This window comes from Uloborus diversus, chromosome 1, assembly GCF_026930045.1.
Source record: "Uloborus diversus isolate 005 chromosome 1, Udiv.v.3.1, whole genome shotgun sequence".
NCBI classification, from domain to species: Eukaryota; Metazoa; Arthropoda; class Arachnida; order Araneae; family Uloboridae; genus Uloborus; species Uloborus diversus.
This window is the reverse complement of record NC_072731.1, coordinates 261852213-261864579: the sequence shown is the minus strand read 5'-3', so window position 1 is coordinate 261864579 and position 12367 is coordinate 261852213. Positions and strand designations below refer to the sequence as shown.

Below are 12367 nucleotides of genomic sequence, written 5' to 3'. Positions count from 1 at the left end.
AAAATGCAAGTCATTTTTGCAATTCAATTAATACGTAAAATAGGCTAACACTGTTAGTAATGCAGTTTGAGGACCCCAGTTGCCAGAATTATAAATATTCTATTAAATGATCTCTAAAAATGAGAATGCATGTTTAAGAGAGAGAAGTATAAAAAGAAATATAGAAAAAATCCTGTGAAATAAGGGAAACTTAACTGAAAAAAAAAAAAAAAAAAAAAAAAAAAAAAATCAGTAAAGCTTTTTTACTGTATGGATTATAGTAAAATACAACACTTAATATTTTATGTAAAATGCTTACATACACAATAATTTGTTTCATCGCTAAAACACATGTTACCAACATTGGCAACTGGTGTTTTTTTAATGGTTCGTCCATTGCCTTTACTTGTTTGCTAACCTCGTTCATTCAAAGAACATAGAACATTCAAAAAAGTTATAGAAATTATTAAAAAACATATTTATACTTCATATTTAAAAAGTTATAAATTAATTAAATTATACATAAATTAAAAACTTGTGCAGTCGACTTCAAAAATAGACTGCATTTTTTACTAGCTAGCATAAACTTATGGATAAATTAATTTTTAAACATAGCATAAACTTATGGATAAATTAATTTTTAAACACTATAAGTATCCATTAAAGGTAAGCATCTCGAAAACAATTTTATCGAGAGAAAGAATTTTAGCTCAAAAATTATTACCAAAAAAATATGTGAGCATGTCTACATAAGAAATAAGAAGTGTCAACAATGAAAACAAAGAAGTTAAAACATCAAAAAGGTTTATTTTACACTAATTACAAGTTAAATAACAACATAATTACAAATAAACTTTTTCAGAAGAGAAATTATGGTCAAATTTTTCAAAACTTGGTTGAATCACTTTTTCCAAATCTTTATTCCTTTTGGATCCTTTAGTTCAGTAACTTATCCAAAATATTGCCCTAAAAAGAAATCACCATAAGGAAAATTAAGAATGATTTATTTTTCACACATTTAAAGCAGAGCAGCATTCTCACTAAATAGTGAAAATCAAAATAAAGCATTTTAAAGCACCCTATTTTTTTTCACCCCTTTCCCTGGTTTCATAAGGTTTTCCTCCCTAATATGATGTTCAAAGGATTTTTACATAATTTCTAGGAATCCTAGGAAAAAGCACATGCATACATAGAAATATAAGCTATAATAAAATTAAACAAAAAATTAAGGCTAGATCAAAAGACATCGTAACTGCTAAAATGTATAAATCTTAAGCTTAATGCATAAAAGCTGGTAAACATGTAAATATCGAAAAATTTGTTTCATCAAATCAAACGAATGACAAAGAAAAGCATTTTTCCAACATCAATTCAAAATATGTGGTCTGTTTTGAAAAGAAAACAAAATGAGGTTATGAATATTTAGTGAACATCAATTTCAAAAAAAGAAAGAAACAATGAATCATATTCAATTGAAAACATAAACAATAATGATGATCATTAAGAGATATAATTAAACATAAAGCACTTTGGAGTCTTGCAAAGATCTTGGGGGAAACCTGCAACTGTAGTACAAGTATAAGGGGAAATTTCAGGGAAAAAAACATTTTGGCATTTTTAGTGCCAATATGCTCTATTTCCTGACGGGCATCTACAGTATGATAAACACAGATATTGAAAACACCTTTTTTCAGAGCATAAGCATCCAAGCTTTTTGACCCTATACATAAGCATGGTAGCAGATTTTCTAGTAGAGGGGCTAAGGGGGGCCACAAGGGATAAATAAAAATAAACTATTTTATTTCATAAATTTTCATTCATTTTCCCATACATAAATAAAACTTTTAAACAAATTTTATAAATAAAAACATAAAACATATTTGAATAAAACTACTTTTGTTCGCTATAGGAATAATATTGGAGTCTGAGTCCAGTCCTAAAGGATGCATTTGTACAGGTTTAGTATTTGTATTTTTTTTTTTTTTTCCAAGTTTGAAAAGAAAAGTAAAGACAGAAAACATGTTGCATTGTTGGAAGGAAAAAGACAAACTACGGGAATCTTCAGCTCCTTACCCCAAAATAAGAGACTTCCCAGTAAAAGTACTGGTCAAAAAATTTTAAAGCACAAAGAAGCTATTTCTGATTAGTTTTTAACGCGAGAAAGAACTGTGATGGAAAAATTTAAGTTTTTTAAATCAATTTCAATTTTCCCCCCACAAATTCTGAAAAAATAGTTTTAAATTTTAAACTTTAAATCTTTTTGGATTTCCTTTTTAATTGAAAACTTATTTCATGCTCAATATCCATATAAATATTCCAATAACAGAAAATTTTTCCCTTGTGTATGTCAGTTGTTCGTTAAAAAAAGATCTATATTCAGTACTTGACCCAGTAGCATGAACTTGGGTTGAGTACTCAGTAATCATCCTAAGTACTATTCAACCACACTAAATTACTGCACTCAATAGTAGGACAATGTTTTCAACCACACATGCACACTGGGTTTTAACATGCATACCCACCAACTTTGAAAAAGCTCTTCGTTTAAATTAGGGATACATTGAATATGCAGTTGATTTTTGGTATACTGCTGGCTATTTGGCACACAAAACCGAATACTTGGTTTGGCTGAATACCTTAATATTTAGTCAGCAATTGAATAGTAAATAACATAAATAGTTGACAATTAGTTGGCAAACAATTTTTTATACAATGAATGAATAGTACTCTAGTACAAACCTCCAACCTGTTATTTACTAATATTATCACATTTGGGTAATTCTTCAGAAAACATAACTTTTGAATGCAAATATTTTTCAATTTCGAAACCTTTTGTTTCCTTTTTTTTTCGTTCTTCCATGAAAGTGTTACCTACTAGAAGTAACCATAAACAATGGCCCAGCTCAGTTCCAATTATTTTACGTATAAATAAAAAATAAAATAATCCCTTGTTCATAGAAATTAAAAAAAAAAGAAAAATAACTTTTGTTTTAGTACTTAAAAATTGAAGCCAATTTAATATCAAAGTGGTAGTTTTGTTAATTGTGCAATCAATCAGCTATTTTAATGATTAGTGGGAATATAATTAAGTTCTCTTCATTAAAGTATGGTTTAATTAGTAGTTTCAAAGACATGTAAAATAGTATTTAGAAAAAAATTTTTGTGCGACATGACTTCTTGTCCTACTAAAATGAACTAAACCACAATATTAAAAAGTTAAATATACTTAAACAATTATCATTTGAGGCACTTGTGAAAGGAATAATTAATAAATAAGTATATACTTTTAATTAATCAAGTTATAAAGCAACATAAACAGCCACACAAGGTGTGTGACATGCCATGGAAGTGAAATTCACACGTTGTGAACCAAGAATATACTAAAATAAAACTTGTTATTCAAAAATTGGTGGCAGGTTTAAATCAATATACTTTTGATGAAATTAAAAATCATTGTTAAATGAATTGTTCCTAAAATTTTTTACTGTAAAAGGCGTACTGTTTGAAGAACGACCCATTTAAGGTGATTTTAGTGCAAGAGAAAACATTCAGATGTTACATTTAAGTTTCGCAACTTTTCACTTTCTTTTATATCTTACGCCACATAAACATTTTTTTTTACCGCTTATAAGTCATAAGTATGAAACTAAACTCAGTGGCGCAAAATTGGAAGCAATCCCACCGTGCCCATATCAATCTTCATGACAGAGGGCTGTGGGGTGCAAAGGCAGGTGTTCTAGTAAGGTGGTCAGCCGAACGTGGAACCTCCAGTGTTTAGTTTCCAAGCATGCTTGGTACTCATTTTATTGACCCACTTATGGGATGAAAGGTGAAGTCAACTGTGCCCAACGGGGAATTAAACTCAAATCTGCAATGAGGAGGCACAAAGTGCCACTGGACTTCTTAGGTATGAAACACTAAGCAGAAAAAAACAATTTGTGAAACGTTTCTCGTCTCACAAATGTTTAAAAAAGGCAATTTATAACGTGCAAAGAAAACACTCAGAAATTAAATTTTGCAGCATTTTGATTTCGGAAGTTTTACCATTCAAAATATTATGTAATGCTTAAAACAAAATAATTAATCTACAGAAAATAGATAAGCATCTTCAATTCTGAATTGCCATAAAATAAAATACAAAAATTATACATCATTTTTTAGCCAAATATTCAGTCTTCAGTCAAATATTTGACTAGAATTCTAATAAAATATTCGCTCAAAAACATAATTGAACTATCAAATCATCCAAAAGAAATCAATAACCAAACTCTCGACAACAAACATTCTTTTATAACACTATTTAATTAAAACACTAAAGAAACAATCATTTAAAAAACCACAAAGGTGTCTGTTCCACAATAGTGGAGGCTCATCCTCATGCCCTACAAGACGGTGCCTCAAAGAAGGACATTCCTAAAAAAGACACCCTTACAGTAAATTTTATTAGCAGTCTACTTTTGGTTCTTTTCAATAGTAAATGAGTGTTACTGATATGATTAATATAATTCTTAGATTGCAAACATCACAATTGGAAAACAAAATATCAAACATATCATACTATTTTGAACACGCTTAAAATGAATTTCTGCTAAGATAAACTACATTTGTGATCCCTGTCCTTTTGATTGTTAATGATTGATATTTGGATAAGATAAACTAAGGTGAAGGCCAATAGATTATAAAAGTCCCTTGGAGTTAGTTTTAATAAGGTTTGAGTGTATTTTCAAAATAAATATGGAAATCTGTGCATCTTACATGCAACGATGGATACAAGGTGAGGGTCATAATTCTCTGCCGACATTATTATCCAATCACTTTGTGCTCAAATATACTTAATGAATAACCTGCAAACAATTGGAGTATTTTTTTTTTAAATTAACTTAATATTTTTTAAAGTAAAAATCTGGAATACAACTTCCTTTCATTGCTTTTAAAATTAATTAGTATTGTTTATGTCCCACAAGGTGCTTTATTTCTGGATAAGTTATTGCTTTAATTGACACCCAAGTATTTTCAGAATTTTTTATGCACCTTAAAAATATTCTTCAGCATGACCAGCCCTAAAATAGCAGTATCTAACCCCCTGATATCAACATTTTCATCATTTACAAGTTGTACCACAAAAGATGGCTAATGCACTTCTTTTGTCGTAAGTAGGATCAGGCCCGGCATTTTAACTACTGTGAATGCGTTAGGCATTAGGATCGGCAATGGGGTTAAAACCAAGGATTCTGGGAGGAATTGAGCCCCTAAAACCTCCTAACTGGCAGCGCCCGTGCATACCCTAGTCATGCTCATCTTTTTTTCTTGGAAGAACGGGAGGGGGGAAATCCCCCCCCCCCTCCAATGACGAGCATGGATGGGTATGCAGTGGGACAGCCAGGGTTGAGATTTTAACTGTTGAAAGCTGCCCAAGTATCCTTGGTTGTAGCACATGTTGCCAATCCGAAATACAGTAGTTTATATACGTATAAGGCAAGGGGGCCCATATAGGGGTGAAGGGGGGCTAGAGCCCCCCCTTGAAATTAGAATTTCCTTGCTTTTAGTACTTTTTTCCTTGCAAAAATGTAAAAACATTTCTTCTCCAGCCATTAATGATTAAGTTATTAAAAATGTCAAATTTTAATGACTCTAATCTGTCCTGAAATCAGTTTCCATGGGGAAAACATATAGCTAGACCACAGGGAAAATATTTGAGCCCCCCCCCCCTGCAACTTTGCATATGGGCGCCCTGCCTATACAATACAATACAAATAGGACGTGTTCTCATACCTATACAATACAAATAGACTACCTAAGATTAAAAATGAAGAGTTCTGTTTTCGTGTCCAGTTCATCGGACATCACTCTGTGGCACAATTATACTGAACATTTTATATTCTTTTAAATTTATTATAAAATTTTATTATTTCATATCGATAACATTTAAATACAACAGCGACCAGAAATAAAAGCACTGAATACAAGTAACAAGTAGAAAAATTAAAATTGTTAGTTTAAGAGCAAAGAAACTGATCGTCGCTCAATAGAGTTTAGAAAAACATTTCTTAAAATAAAATATTAATACATACCTCTAAATAAATTCCGATGAAACACTTCTTGATCTAGAAGTTATTTTTCATCCACTTTAAAGCAAGGATTGTCTGGGTGAAAGAAAATTGAACTAAGTATATGGAACAAAATAAAAAATGGTAGGTATGATTATGCACCATTTATATAAAAAAACTCCAGATTAAATAAAAAATTATTAAATAAAAACAAAAAACCCCGACTGCGTAAAAACCAAAAAAAACTAAAAAGAAAAATGTATAAGCCCAGTAGTTTAGAATGTATTAAGTACTACTAAATAACTACACCGTTGAAATAGTTTTATAACCGTACACACCATAAGACAAAGCATAAATTCAAAAGCAGAATAGAAGGATCAACAGTAAGGGCCCATTCCTTTCTGATTCAAGAACCCCGTAAAGTTTGAATGAACGACATTTTCGAAAACGTTTTCGATTTCGGGTAGTTTTTCGAAATTGAAGATCGAAAAATTCAAAAATTTTGGCGATCTTTGATGACATTGGAGAGAGAGAGAGTTGAGGACTCTCCCCTGAAAAAATTTTGGAACTAAAGTCGTAAAAATACAGTTGGCGATTTTTTGTGATGAGTTTGGGGGGGGGGGGAGGTTTGGAGACCTTTTCCGGAAATTTTTCGAATTTACAAATTTAAATTTGCAAAGGTAAATTTAGGTTTGTGAATTGGGGGGGGGGGGGGGGGATCACCCCAATTGCTCCCTCTGTGGATCCACCACTGCCCCTCCCCCACTTCAAGGACCTGCAACCATGACTCCTATAAACCTGCCATTATGATTAAAACACATTCCAGTCAAAAACATTCATACCAGAACCAAATCATTCAAAAGAATAACATGAAACGCGCCTTTGACAACAAACATTCGATTGTAACACTATTTGAAGGAAACACTTCAAAAAACAGCAGTACAACCAGGGGGAGCGTTCATGGATCTAGACCCAAATTGAAATGACCAAGAAAATTCAAAAATGAAAATATTTGTGTTTCGCATATAATTTCATTAGTCGTATATAAGAAAACTTGAAGTAAGCACGATTTAAACGTTTTTGAAAGTACTGCATGAAACAAGCCTATTAAAATGAAAAAGTATAATAGGTATTCGTTATTATGTATTGAACTCAGCAGTGACTAATTTTAAAAATGTATAAATGATAAAAACGTATACAAGAGAAACTTATAAACTGTGCTTCACTGTATAATACACAGAGTGGTCCGAAAGCGGGAGTAACCCTTTTTTAATTTTACTATGGTTGAATGTTTGCTGTAAAGTTCAGGCTCCGATCTGAGTACCTACAGTTCGGGGGGGGGGGACACATCCTTAAGAGATCCACGGCCCAAGAAATTGAGGGAAAAAAAAGAAAAAAAAAACTAGTACTGAGACTTATTTACGTAAACAATATACACTGCTGGTCTAGGAGAGGATGAGTTTTTGCAAGGGGGCAAAAATTTATCGAGCTGGGCTTAACAGTTACTTTGAAGTCTTAAGAACTTCAGTTGAACAAGATCCATGTTGCAACACAGCTGAATTCTGCACCATATTCCACTTAATTTGGGCGTTTAGAACATTGCGTTTAAAATTCTGCTCCGAACCCAGCAAAACATCTGCAATAACATGGAGCAGAATTCCGCTGTGTTAACGACATAGATGGTGCTCTGCCGATTTTTACTACTTTCAAGACTGTAAAGTGACTGCGTAACGAACATAACACTGAATATACGATGGAGGAGGGGGGTCACCCCGTTTGAACCACTCTGTATTCTGTATATTAGACCCTTAAAGAAATGAAATCCTGGCTATGCAACTCCCAATAAAAAGTTATTTGATTTTATAAGTCACATGAACGACTCTCTAAAAAAGGCATACCCACAGTAAATTTCAATAGCACAATCTCACCACTTTAATCACCTCCTCCCCCCAAAAAAAACCTATACACACCTATGCAAACACAGCCTAAATTTCCTACTAGAAAGACATGGCTTCTCGTCTGCTCAGATTGAGCAAATTGAAAACTGCTTCAATTTCATAGAGCTGCGATTCAGACAATACAGCAGTTAATGATGTGAACATTCTTCTTACAGTAATTATTATACAAAATATTATATTTTAAGTTATGAATAGTTGTAAGTTATAGTAAAACATAGTATTATTATAGAAATTTACATTTAATTTATAAGTTTAGGCACATTGAACCAGAAACAATTCAGTAATTAATTAAGTGTTGAAAGTTGATAAGAAATACATGTTACATCACATTATTTTTGGTTTATAATAATTGTATGAATAACTGTTTAAAGATTTAGCTATAAAAAAAAATGTATGAAACATGTTTTAAACATTTATAGCTGTGAAACTAATGAAAACAATGATGTCATTATTTATATTTTGTACTAAAAACGAATCTGTCGTTAATAGGTAGCCTAAAGCAATTTATTTTCAACTACGTACCTATGTTTTATTTCATTGGTTTAAATGTAACATTTGAGTTCATTAAAAACAATCTAAAAAATGTAACCAATTCCTATTAGTCATTGATCATGGTTATTACCAGGGAAAACCAGGAATATAAAGCATGCAGAGAATTAGTAAATAATTCATTTTGTCCTCATGCACAACATCTTTAATTAATCACATTAATTTAGAAAAATACTGCAGAAATTTTTGAATGAAACTATGGAAATTAAAACACATGGAGCATAACATGATATTCATTTGTGCGTTTATATTGCATCACGTTTGCATGCATTGTACTATGTAAGTACGTCTGGATACAATCAATATCAATGCTAAATTTCAACGTTACAGCGACGCTTCGGTACTCGCCATCAATCAATGCTCACAAATTATTGTTATCAAAATAGCTAATAAAAAAAGAACAGTGGATTAAAATTACACTTAAACAATAGTATAGAAAAAAAACCACTTACTTAATATTTTGAATCCAGACATTGGAATCACATGGCGACGGCGACGAAGCACGAAGACAACATCTTTCTTTCGATGCCTAGGCGCAATACTTAGATGAGAGCCTGTATGTCAGAGTCCCTACTCTCCAATACGTATATTTGGTCCAGATGTTGTGGGACTTATATCATACATTACATATTTAAAAGGTTAAGTTGTTGAAAGGGACTCTAGTTGGAAGACAACATTCGTTCAACACAGGCCATCCATCTTGATTTTTCTCCTTCCCGCTTCTTTGCGTAGAAACACGTGACAACGACACGTGATCTTTATCAGCTAGCATATTACGGGGAATGACCGTATTCTGCACAGATTAAGGGACTGGACGACAGCCCCGTAATTTTACGGTCAACGCAGCTTAAATTTACTGTAGTTTTTTTACAATTACGGTCACTGCCCTGTTTCCTCGAAGAAGGGCACTTACCGTATAATTTTATGGCCAATGCGCCTAAATTTACGGAAATTTTTTAGAGTGTATACACAGACGAGCGCAGGTTTTAATATTATAGATGGCCACACAACAAATTTAAAGCTGCTGAAGTTCCAGTGCGCACGGAAAATTAAAATAAAATTGGCGTGTCGTTCTGAGTAGCCAACCAGCCAACATTTTTTTAAAACAAAATTATTTTCAGTAAAAAAATCTTAATTGTTTGCGTGACTTAACATGATTAAAATGTCTACTACTGCAATGACAGCAATATTAGTGCTTAAAGTACATGTTTATTTTAATACAAATAATAGTACAAACCCTTACTTTCCAGCCAGAACTTTACGTTCCAAAAACTTTACACCCTTTGAAGAATTTGTTTGATTTTTAGTTAATAATGCAAATTTTTTACTCCTTTTTTCTCCAACCTAGGTTTTAAGAATTCAAAGTATCATTTTCCCTCTTCAGTTGTTTATGCCTTTCTTTTTTCGGAAAAAACCCCCCTTTATTAGATGTTTAAATATTTCAACTAACTAACGGCTCTTTGTGTTGTTAAGTTATTTCTATTCCAATATCTTTTTCTTCTTTAAAAAAAAAAAAAAAAAAAAAAAAAAAGTGAATCTATTTACTCTTGCCATCTGTTGGCAAAACTTTACAACTTTTTAAATCTTATCTCTCTTCTCACCTAGGGCGCCCATATTGGGGGAGGGCAAGTGGGGGATCAAGCCCCCCCCCCCCCTTTGAAATAAGAACTTCCATGCTTTTAGTACTTTTTACTCCCTTTTACAAAAAAGGAAGTATTGTATTCGCGAAAAAATTTTCACTCAAAAATCGGCCTTAATTTCCATTTTGCTCACCCCCAAATGAGTGCTGAGTTTTTTTTTCGACCCGACCACAAGTACATATGTACCTAAGAACGTATAGACGCCCGAAATATCCATTTTGACGATTCCCGAGTTAATAACTATGAGTTTTCTCGTGACGTCTGTATATGTACGTATGTATGTATGTCACATAACTCAAGAACGGTATGTCCTAGAAAGTTGAAATTTGGTACGGAGTCTCCTAGTGGAGTCTAGTTGTGCACCTCCCTTTTTGGTTGCATTCGGGTGTTTCTAAAGGGGTCTTTTGCCCCTCTAAGGGGGGAATTCATTGTTAATTCGATGCAAACTCAAGTGGCGTTATATTTTGGAGGACACTTGGCGATTTATCGCCAGTCTTTTGGACGCCAAGTTTTGTCGCCAACTTGGCGACAAATTTGGCGATTTTGTTTTTGTTAAAATCTGGTTTCAATTTGGCCACTGGTGGTGATATTTAGAGAGTAAACTATTGAATCACATTAAAATGGCCAATAATGGGAAAATGACATCAAAATTGGAGTAAAAGGAAGTCATGTGATGCACACATCAGCTCGATTCTTTGCAAAAATGTAAAAAAACATTTCTTCTCCAGCAATTAATGAATAAGTTATTAAAAATGTCAAATTTTAATAACTCGAATCGGAACTGAAATCGGTTTCTATGGGGAAAATATCCTGCTAAACCACGGGGAAAATATCTGAGCTCCCCCTGAAAATTTTGCATATGGAAGCATAACCTTGCTTCTCACTGTTTTTACCAATCGCAGTGTAAGGCACTCTACAGCTTTTGAGAGAATTTTTTACGTGCGCTTTCAAAATTCCCACTAGTTTAAACTTAAGTACATACGCATCAAAAATACATGAATGTATAAAAGTATGCTTTGTTCGTATCAACTATGCGCCCCTGCATCATATTATGAAATATTTAAGACGCTAAGTATGATGCTGCTCTTTTGAATACTTTAAAACTCTGAAATCTTTGAAGTTTTGGTATCATCAATCAAAACAATTGCATGTCAACTTTGTTATTAAAATTCATGTTAGCATTTCCCACTCCTCCCATTTTTGCTTGCTTTTGAGGAGATTTTTTTTTCCGAATTTTGTACGAAACTGTTATTGAAGACGATTGCACACATTCTGTAGTATTTGTTTCAGGGTTGGGGGTTTGGACGTGCACAACTGGGTTTGGATAGGACAGGACTAGGGGTAACTACAGTCGACTCCCGCTACAACGCGATCCGACTTACGCGAAATGGCTATAACGCGATTTTTTCCCCGGTAAAGATTTTTATTCCTAACGCGAATTCTTCACCCGCAACACGAAAAATTTCCGAAAGGAATCGCGATTTTTTCGTGAATGGACCTTCATCCCTTTGGCATTACTGAGAGCAGAAGTTCCCACACCATACTAGTCTCCTTGGTCTAGACATCGCTTATACAAATAACTACTCCTCATTTTCCATTTATTATTATTATTATTATTATTATTTTTCATTCTATATGGGAAAGTTGATGAAATATAATTACTCCTAAGAGCGCTGTTTCACTTAAAGTTTGTGAAGATAGAAGGAAAAAGAGAAAGTTTCAACAATAATAGTGCATTTGGTTTTCTTACTACATAATGTACGTAACGTAGTGGTTTATTTTACGTCTTCCTTTCCCATTGATCATTGATTTTGTGAATCGTTGCAGTTTTTTATGTGAAATAAAACGTTTTTTTTTTTAAATACAATAATTAAAAATTCAATTTTTTATTTAAGAAACAGTAATGTATAGTTAAGAAATGTTTTTTTTAACAGTTTGAGGTGGTGTTTACAAGTGGCTTTAATCGTATGGGTATGTTTGTAAAAGTTTTTACACATACCCTTTTCCACAACGCGAAATTTCAACTTACGCGAAGGGTCTTGGAACGCATCCCTCGCGTAAGTCGGGACTCGACTGTATTCATATACAGTAGACGCAGCTTAATGTGATCACGGTTAATGTTATCATTCGCTTAATGTTATCAGAATCACGAAGTCTCGGAACACTTGTATGTTAACACGTTAAAAAAGTCGGA

The 12367-nt window shown here is 32.9% G+C and overlaps 1 long non-coding RNA gene across 1 annotated transcript; it reads right to left on the bottom strand.

Moving 5' to 3' along the window:
* Positions 1–793: 793 nt before the first annotated feature.
* Positions 794–9365, bottom strand: LOC129234256 (uncharacterized). Its single transcript, XR_008581538.1, has 3 exons — positions 8986–9365; positions 6051–6122; positions 794–945 (listed from the first exon to the last, which is right to left on the bottom strand). It is a non-coding gene; the product is annotated as an uncharacterized LOC129234256 (long non-coding RNA).
* Positions 9366–12367: the final 3002 nt, after the last annotated feature.